Below are 10521 nucleotides of genomic sequence, written 5' to 3'. Positions count from 1 at the left end.
TATATATATATATATATATATATATCATCATCATCATTTAACATCCACCTTCCATGCTAGCATGGGTGGGATGGTTTGACAGGAGCTGGCTAGGCAGAAGCCTGCACCAGATTTCTGTGACTGTTTTGGCAGGACTTTTACAGCTGGATGCCCTTCCTAATACCAACCACCCAGCAGAGTGGTCTGAGTGCTTTTTATGTGGCACAAGCACAGGTGAGGTAAATTTTAGCAAGGTTTTTACAGCTGGATGTCTTTCAAAATGCTAACCACTTTACAGTGTGAACTGGATGCTTTTTAAGTGGTACCTGCAGTGACAGGGTCACCAAGTAACCTGCAAGACAAAAATCTTTTGAGGGGGGAGGGAGCATTGGAGGAAGCGATCTTGTGTCAGATGATGAAAGGTTATAGTGAGACAGAGAGACAGAAACAAGTGTCTTGCTGTAGAGGAGGTACAAGGTTACTTGGCGGGGGTTGAAGAAGGGAGAGAGAGAGAGAGAGAGAGAGAGAGAGAGAGAGAGAGAGAGAGAGAGAGAGAGAGAGAGAGAGAGAGAGAGAAGGAATGAGGACAGAAACAGGTGTGTTGCTGCAAAGGAAATATATGGTTACCCAACCTGAGGGAAGTACAGGAGGAGGAGAGGGAGAGTGGGAGACATCAGGATAGAGATAGTGGCAAAGTGCCAGACATACTCACAAGGGGCAGGAATCCGAATAGAACTAGGATGGTTTAGTAAAGGCAGAGAGAGATATAGGTGGTTGCAAGTGCCTTGAGGTTCAAAGGTCATAGGTTATTAGATAGGAATGATACAGAGAAACAGGGCCATGAAGACAGGATTGGGGAGTGAGAGGTGGGCAGAGCGCATGAAGTGGGACTGTGAAGAAGAAAAGAAATGCAGAGATATAGTTTGGTTTGTTGTGGTAGAGGATGTGAGAAGTTTTCTTGTTATGTGTGGGTGGGACACACAGCACTTCTAGAACTCAGTTTCACTGACATGGGCTGGTCTTCTCAAGAACCTCATATTGCCAGACATCTTGATTCATTGTCATTTTCTACATGAGGCCCAACATCCCGAGATCAGTCCTTATCACTTCATCCCACATCTTCCTGGGTCTCCCTCTTCTGTGGATACCATCCACTTTCAGTGACCGGCACTTCTTTATGCAGCTGTCCTCATTCATATGCTTCACACGTCCAAACCAACATAGTCTTCTCTCGTGCATGCTACATTTGATTCCTCTTATGCCCAACTTTTCTTTCAATACATTTTCACTTTGTTGTACATGCACACTGATGTTGCATATCCAACGGAGCATACTGCCTTCATTTCTCTCCAGTCTACACATGTCTTCTGTATTCAGAGCCCATGTCTCACTACTATGGAGTATAGCTGTTCACACACAAGCATCATACAGTCTACCTTTCACTCTGAAAGAGAGAGAGATCTTTTGTTACCAACAGAGGTAATAGCTCTCCCAACTTCCTCCACCCTATTCTTATTCTAGAAACAATACTTTCAGAGCATCCTCCACTATTGCTAATTTGGTCCCCTAGGCAACAGAAACTATCAACAACCTCAAGAGAGCCTCCTGGGCATTTGAGAGAATCTAAGTCCCATGTGTTCTTAGTGCTTATTGCTCCTGCACATCTGCCACATACAAAGATGACTTTATCTGTTCATCTACCTGTGATTCCACTGCATCTCTTATGTGTCCATAGTTTACACTGGGTGCAGCGAATAGAATTTCTTCCAACTCCTTTCTAACATATTGAGCAGGGCCATTTACCTGATGGAAAGAGAGTCTTATCTTCTTTCTTACAAACAACAACTTTGGTCTTTGCTAGGTTAACTTTAAGGCCCTTTGATTCCAGGCTTTGCTTCCATACCTGGAATTTTTCTCCAATTTTGCTGAAAATTCTGAAATAAGAGCAAGGTCGTCAGCATATAGCAGTTTCCATGGGCATCCAGTTTTGAATACCGCTGTTATGGCCTCGGGGACTATAATGAATGAGAGTGGGCTGAGAACTGAGCCTTAGTGAACCCCTACTTGTACACTAAATGCATCGCTGTATTTCTGTCCGACTCTCACCATACTGACAACACCACTCCTCTACTCCTAACTTCTTTAAAGACCACCATATAACAGAGCGGAGAACTTTGTCGAAAGCTTTCTCCAGGTCGGCAAAAGCTAATTACAATGGCTTACTTTTGGTCAAGTACTCTTCCTGCAACTGTCTCACTAGGAAGATGGTGTCTGTGATACTCTTCCTAGGTACAAAACCAAACTGCATCTCATCTTGTTTAGTTCCATTTCTAATCAATTCAGCTATAACCCTCTCAGTAACTTTCATGACTTGGTCTAGCAGTTTAATACCTCTGTAGTTGTTTCTGACTAAGGCATCACCTTTACCCTTGTAGCAGCTAACTATAATACTACTACACCAATCATTGGGGATGGTGCCTTCCTGAATAACCTGATTAACTATACGGGTGACTAAGCTGTATCCTAGACCACTGGAAATTTTAATCACTTCAGCAATGATTCCTGATGGCTCAGTGATGGTGGTGGGGGGGACAAACATAGACACAAAGACACACACACACACATACAACAGTCTTTTTTCAGTTTCCGTCTACCAAATCCACTCACAAGGCTTTGGTTGGCCTGAGGCTATAGTAGAAGATACTTGCTCAAGGTGCCATGCAGTGGGACTGAACCTGGAACCATGTGGTTGGGAATCAAGCTTCTTACCACATAGCCATGCCTGTATATATGTATAAAGAGGACCTGCAATAATGAGACTACAAGTTCATCTACCAGATGAACAAAGAATATTGCTCAGAAATAATGAGAGTATATATGGCTGTCAATGAATGACATATGATACAACATTGACAGAATTCTTTTCGTTGTGCATCAATGATGACTTTGATAAAACATTATTTTATGCTGAAGTACCCATATATTTCATTTGGAGCAGTAGTAACAAAGAATGGCAAAGAAGAAAGTGAGGAAAAAAGTTGAAGACCATTTGAATGTTTTCAAAGAAGAAACGCTTGGGTGTGTTTATGTTGTCGCACAAAAGGCAAGACCATTTGAATGTTTTCAAGGAAGAAATGCTTGGGTGTGTTTATGTTGTCGCACAAAAGGCAAGACCATTTGAATGTTTTCAAAGAAGAAACGCTTGGGTGTGTTTATGTTGTCGCACAAAAGGCAGGAGAACTGTATTATTTAAGAATTTTATTGCATGAAGTTTGAAATAGTATTTTTTCCTTTCCTGTTGTGCATCGACAACTTCAGTAAATATTTCCATTCATCTAATGCCTGATATTATATCTAGTAGTAGTAGTAGTAGTAGTAGTAGTAGTAGTAGTAGTTAGTAGCTTTTATTTGTTTCAGGTTTGAATATATAAAATTTGTAGCTGTGTAACCAAATGCATTCTGTCAGATTGACTTTTCTAATTATTATTCTTTATCATTCTTCAAATTGACCTGATAGATCTATGATATAAGGATAGTTGATTGAATAGGCTGTGTTCTTACTGAGACCAATTCACTATTGGTGAACTGTTCTCTAGGTTCAAGTTCAAAAATGTCTTTACATTTTAAAATAATATGTGGCTTATGAAGACAAATACTGCTGCTATAGCATTGATTTTGTGTAGAGATATGTTGCTATGGCAATAATGCTGTGTAGAGATAAAATGTAAAATACAACTTGAAATAAAACAGTTGTAAGAAAGAAAATAATATGTGCCTCAAGAATAGTCAAAATATAATTGGTATGATAAGCACACTGAAGATATATTTTATACAATATTGCTTTAACATACATTACCGATTGAGATAGAGTGTATATAGGAAGGTATGTTGTAACATACATTATTATAGACACTGCTTCATTTCGTTTACAAATATATTTTTGGATCTATAAATCTTGCTGTACCTTGCTCTTGTCAACTCTTTATCTGATGCTCACTAAGCAATAAACAATGCTTCTTCATACTTAAGAGACATTCTTGTCTAAAAATCTACTATTTTAATTCTTCTACTTTTAACCTTAGGGAATAAATCTCCTTTTCCACATTTTCAATTCGCAACTTTTTTCTTTCCATCTTAAATCACATGAATTTTGAAGGAATTTTGTTTTATAGATTATTCATATTCAATCAGATTTCATTTTGAATGAGCTGAAAATTTTCTATGAATTTTTGTAATGCAATTCTTTACTTTACTGTCCATCAAGTTTACTTCTTTTGTGTTTGAAATCTTCCTTCAATTTTTCCATAACCCTTCGACTTCCATTGCTTCTCATATTTCTTAATTTCCAATGAATTTTATAATGTCAGACTTCATTTTTCTTAGTTATTTTTTATTGGCAATTGTCCAAATTCTAAGTCCAGCTTTTATGCTACATTAAACACATTCTTTAGTAATGAAAGCAGCTCTAATTTCAAATTCATTATAACCAAAACATTTCTTAAATACTTTCTATCTTGTATTACCTTTTATTATAACCCCACCACTCTTGTTAAATTGCAATAGTGTTATTGATGTTCAGTTATACTATATGTCTACATACTATATATTTTATATGTGTATTCGTGTGTGTGTGTGTGTATACATACATATGTATAGGTATGTATACACACACACATATGTATATATATATAAGAAACAAATTAAAAATAATGGTCATTATATATAATTCCTTTATTAGAGCAAATTTGGCTTATAGCTGTTTCCAGTAGTCATTATAGGTACATTACTGATAGGTTTACTCAATTGCTCTATTGACCAATTGAGGTAAATTGAACTTAAGAAAATTGATGCTACTTTTGTCTGAGCCATTGCTGGAAATAACAAACAGAGAACTTGAAGAATGGCTATTGTATGTGGAAGATGGGGGAAGATTGGGATGTTTAAGTAGAATAGGTGAAGGCAGGTTACAAGGGGGTGGGAGCAATTGAGGGAGTGGTACTTAGTAGAAGTAGCAGTATTAGTGTAAGCAGTAGTGATAATTGCTGTAGTAGTAGGAGTATTGCATTGCCAAATTTGGAAGAGGAGCAGTCACAAACATAGGTCAGCACCTATTACCATATTAACATTGTATATAGGTAAGATATTCTCCAGCCAATGTGTTGAAATTTGATGTGCACTTTTCATGGACATGGGTGAGTCTAAGACAGTAATTTTCACTTTTTAATCTAGCATAATGGAGGAATAGTGTTAGAGAATTAGAGTAAACTTGCCAAAACAATTATGGTGAAGATGACAGCATCTGCATCAGCAACATCAATATCAATTATATCAATACCAATAATATTAATAAGATCATAATAAGATAACCTTCCAAAATATAACAGAAATAACAATACCAATAACCATGGGATAATAATAAAAGAATGATAAACGGGTAATAGTCCCAATACTGGTTGGGAGTAGAAAATTCAAGTTAAAATAAAATATCAAAATCTTAAAGGAATAGAATATGACAAATAAAATAAAATGAATTTTTTTTAAGTTTAAAAAATTTTAAACCCATGGAAGTAAAAAGTAAGCAATGTTTTGAAACATGAAATTCATCACAATATATTTCAACAATGAGGAAATTTTATTCATCAAAGTAAGTACCATTACAATCAACACATTTTTACTAACGAGTTATAAGTTTGTTTATTCTGATAACATAAAAATCTGGAATTCTGGAGCTGATGAACTCTTTGAATGCACATTCAGCACCAGCTTAATTCTTGAACTTGTTCTCTTGCAGGAAACGATCAAGGTGCTTGAAAAAGTGGTAGCTGGTAGGAGAAAGTTTTGGGGAATAAGCTGGGTGGGGAAGAACTTCGTAGCCAAATTCTCTCAGCTTCTGGAGTGTCATTAGTGAAACATGCAGTCGAGCATTGTCATAAAGAATGATTGGCCCTCTGGGATGGAGGAGTAGCAGTTTTTCGTTCATTTTGGCAATTTTATGGCAATATATTTCTACAATAATAGTTTTTCCTAGTTTTGAGAAGTTATAGTGAATGAGTTTTGCAGTATACCACCAAACAGTCACCATAACCTTCTTTTCGTAGAGCTTGGGTTGAGGGAATCTTTGCAAGTTGCTTGATAGTTTAAAGTTTGCAACATTTAACTTTTTGGGTACCTTAGGACCAGACTGTCGATTTTTAGACATTATTGAAAAATCTATTTTTCCACACACTAGATGATGGACAGTCCAACTCTCTGCCCCTCTCATGACCTGAACACTAGAAACGTCTTTCATATCACATTTCCTGATCAGAATATAATCTATGAGATGCCAGTGCTTAGATCTTGGGTGCATCCAGGTGGTTTTATATTTATTTTTCTGCTTAAACAGAGTGTTGATGACAACAAGATTATTCTCAGTACTGAACGTCAAAAGAGCTACTCCATTTTTATTGCATTTTCCAGTCCCATGTCCACCTAAAACAGGCCATGAAACATAGTCCTTTTCAACTCTTGCATTGAAATCTCCCAATATGACCAGTTTGTCAGAAATTGGTACTTTCCTCAATAATCATTCTAGATCGTCATAAAACTGTCCTACAGTTTAATCAGAAAGGGACATTATTGGTGCATAAATACTGACAATGGTAAAAAAACCTACCTTTTGTTAGTTTAATATGGCTGACATGATCCTTTCAGATATACCACTTGGAAGCTCTGCAATGGAGGACACTAATGTATTCTTGAGAGCAAACCCAACACCAGATTCTCTATGCTGACCCTTAGGTAGGCCTCTCCAAAAGATAGTATATCCATATGTAGGTTCATTTACTTGACCCTCACCAGAGAGATGAGTTTCAGAGAGTGCAACTATATCAAGGGTATATTTCTTGAGCTCACATGCAATAAGTGCAGTATGCCTTTCTGGCCTCTTGTTGAAATTATCATCAAGAAGTGTGCACACATTCCAACAACCGAAATTCAAAGGATGTTTATTTTAACTTTTTCTTGAAGATTGTTTGACCACAGTGGCAGGATGATGACCGGGTCCAGCCTGTGATACACTGGGACACATGCTGAGCCAGACCTGTTCTCCTGACGTTCCCAAGCCTTTTTTTTTTTTTTTGCCATTTACTGAATCTGTTTAGAGTAAGTTACAAGTGCATTTTTAGGTTTCTGCCAACCAACCAACCAATTGAATGATTTTACTAAGATTTGGAGTACAGGAAGTACCTGTGTAGATGAATAATTTTCAGCAGGTGTAGCTTGCACTGCACTACCCCCACCTATTGACCCAAGAAAACTTTCACCCGTATGACATGAAAATTGACAAAACCAGGAACTTCCAAGGCCTCAGGTTTTATTTCCTTCTCCTAGGTAGATTACCAGCCAAGCTTAAAGAGCTTCTACCTGCCCATGAGGTAAGCTATCCCATACCAGACACCAAAACAACACTCGGACGCTCTATAAAGTGATCAAATATCACTCTGGTGACCGACGCGGAGTAGCTCATTCATAAAAGAAAGAAAAAAACGAAAGGTAAATTATTTTTTAAACAGAAATTCTTTGGACTATTCAATTCTGAAGTAGAAATGGAACCTGCCAGACAAATTTAATTAGGAATGGAAGTTTTATTGAATCAATCTCAATATATTACTGATAAATGTTTTGCGGGCTCTAGAAGGATACAAAATAGAGTTAACTCTGATAGGTCTTTAATGTAACAAAACTATATTTGGCTGTTAGAATTGCTAAACTTAAGATGCCACACTCTACTTCTTTTTGTACTAACTGAACAGACTAAAACATTTATAGCAATTCTTATAGATTTTAACATTGTGGCAATGAATATTTTAAATTTCAATTTCCCTGTGATGATGTTTATACAAGAAAATAAAAGAACATCTAAAGGTTGCCAATTTTGTTTAAATTTATAAGACCTTATTTATTCCTCCAGTGAGTTATTGTGTTTAGTGATTGAATATTACATAATATATTAGTGCAGGTATGGCTGTATGGTAAGAAACTTGCTTCTCAACCACATGATTTCTAGTTTGGTCCCACTGCATGGCACTTTGGGCAAGTGTCTTCTGCTACAGTCCTAGGTTGACAAAAATCTTGTGAGTGGATTTGGAAGATGGAAACTGAAATAAACCTGTTGTGTATATGTATATGTACACACACACATGTATGTATATACGTATATATGTATGTATATGTGTACATGTGTGTGTGTATGTGTGTGTATGTGTGTGTGTGTGTGTGTGTGTGTGTGTGTGTGTGTGTGTGTGTGTGTGTGTGTGTGTGTGTGTGTGTTACTGTCTCATTGCCTTGATATCACATGATAGCTGTGAGTGAGTGTTACTGACATGCAAGTGGTGTCCTTTGTTTCCAATCTTCCAAGACATGTCTGGTTATGGGGAAATATTATATTACTTGAAATCACACAAGTGTTAGCAACAGGAAGGGCATTCAACCATCAAAAATCTACCTCAATAAATTCTATCAAATCTATGCAAGCAGAGAAAAGTGGACATTACATGGTGTTGAGAATGACAATGATGACAACGATGATGACAATATTACTGCTGTTGATGCTGGGGGAATCCTACTACAAAGAAACAATTTCTAAAATAGCATTAGATCTGAACTTCTTAATTAAGTTTCAATAGCAGTAAAAAATTTACTTGCCTTCATATATTAGAAAAATTCTTAAAAAAATAAAACATTTTAATGATTGCTATTTCTCCAATGCTACATGTTCAATTTTACTAAGCACTTGATGTAGCAAGCAGAATGTTATTACAGTAAAAACTAGCTTGTAACAAAACTGTATTTCACTTCAACTGTACTCACTGGTTTATCTTGTTAGTTGAACTTCAATGTCTTAGAATGAAAATCAAAATAATTTTATCTCCAGTAACATTACTCTTAAAATATGAAATGGATTTTCCATGGTTAAAGATATTTCGTTAGGCAAGAATATTTTTCTGCTCTTTTTGATGATGATGATGACAATGATGATGATGATAATGATGATCCTTTCTACAATAGGCATAAGCCTGAAATTTTTTGGTAGGGGTCTAGTCAATTACTTAGACCCCAAATGCCCAAACTGGTACTTATTTTATCCAGCCTGAAAGAATGAAAGGCGAAATTGAATTTTGTGGAAGTTTGGACTCAGAACATAAAGATGGACAAAATACAGCTAAACATTTTATCCATCATGCTAATGATTCTGCCAGTTTGCCACTTAATAATAATCACAATAACAATAACCTTTACTATGTGCAATGGTTGCAAGAAAGAAAAAAATAACATGGAGGATGGAAAAAAAAACACTTACAAATATGAAGGAAGAAGAAAGACATTATACAATATATGGAAGGATGCACTTAGAATTTTAAAGGTACATGCACTCACATAGATGATGGTTGGGAATCTGGAATTCTGGAGCTGATGAACTCTTTGAATGCACATTCAGCACCAGCTTAATTCTTGAACTTGTTCTCTTGCAGGAAACGATCAAGGTGCTTGAAAAAGTGGTAGCTGGTAGGAGAAAGTTTTGGGGAATAAGCTGGGTGGGGAAGAACTTCGTACACACATATATACATTCATTTAGTCATATATGTGCATATACACATGCGCACATACATGTGTACACATACACTCACATTTACTTCTATAAAATAATTTAAAAGTACAATATATCAATAATTAAAACAAAATATAATTAAATGAAATAAAGCATGAAAGGGTTGAGTTAGAGTACTCTACAACCCTGTTCTCTTAGACATCTCTCAAGTTGTGTTTGAGTGCAGCCAAATACACCAATTAACATTTTTTGAGACACATGGCATTGAAAACACTAACATCTTGAAGGTATTCTTTCTTAGGTTTAGTATAATGTCTTAGTTTTAATGGTATTTATAATATGTATTTTGCATGTTGTTTATATTTTGAACATAATTGTGTTTGTGTCATTATAACTTGTTTGGAAAGTTTGTGGCACCAGAGATGTGTGATTTTGTCTATCAACTATTTGTTTGATTTTCAAAGAATAGTGAGTAACCTTAGTTCATCTTTGTCCTCTTCCTTTTTTGTTGTCATTTTCTTGGGTAAGTATTTTCATTATCACTAGTCCACACTGTAAAGTGGTTGGCACTAGAAAGGGCATTCAATTGTAAAACCATGCCAAAGCAGACCATAAAGCTTGGTGCAGGCTTCTGATTTGTTACCTCTTATCAAACTGTCTAACTCATGTCAGCATGAAAAAATGGATGTTAAATGATGATAATGATGATTATAGGCACAGGAGTGGCTGTGTGGTAAGTAGCTTGCTTACCAACCACATGGTTCCGGGTTCAGTCTCACTGCGTGGCACCTTGGGCCAGTGTCTTCTACTATAGCCTCGGGCCGACCAAAGCCTTGTGAGTGGATTTGGTAGACGGAGACTGAAAGAAGCCCGTCGTATATATGTATATATATATATATATATATATATATCATCATCATCATCATCATCGTTTAACGTCCGCTTTATATATA

The sequence above is a fragment of the Octopus bimaculoides genome, chromosome 6 (assembly GCF_001194135.2).
Source record: "Octopus bimaculoides isolate UCB-OBI-ISO-001 chromosome 6, ASM119413v2, whole genome shotgun sequence".
Lineage (NCBI taxonomy): Eukaryota > Metazoa > Mollusca > Cephalopoda > Octopoda > Octopodidae > Octopus > Octopus bimaculoides.
Note: the sequence above shows the minus strand (reverse complement) of the source record.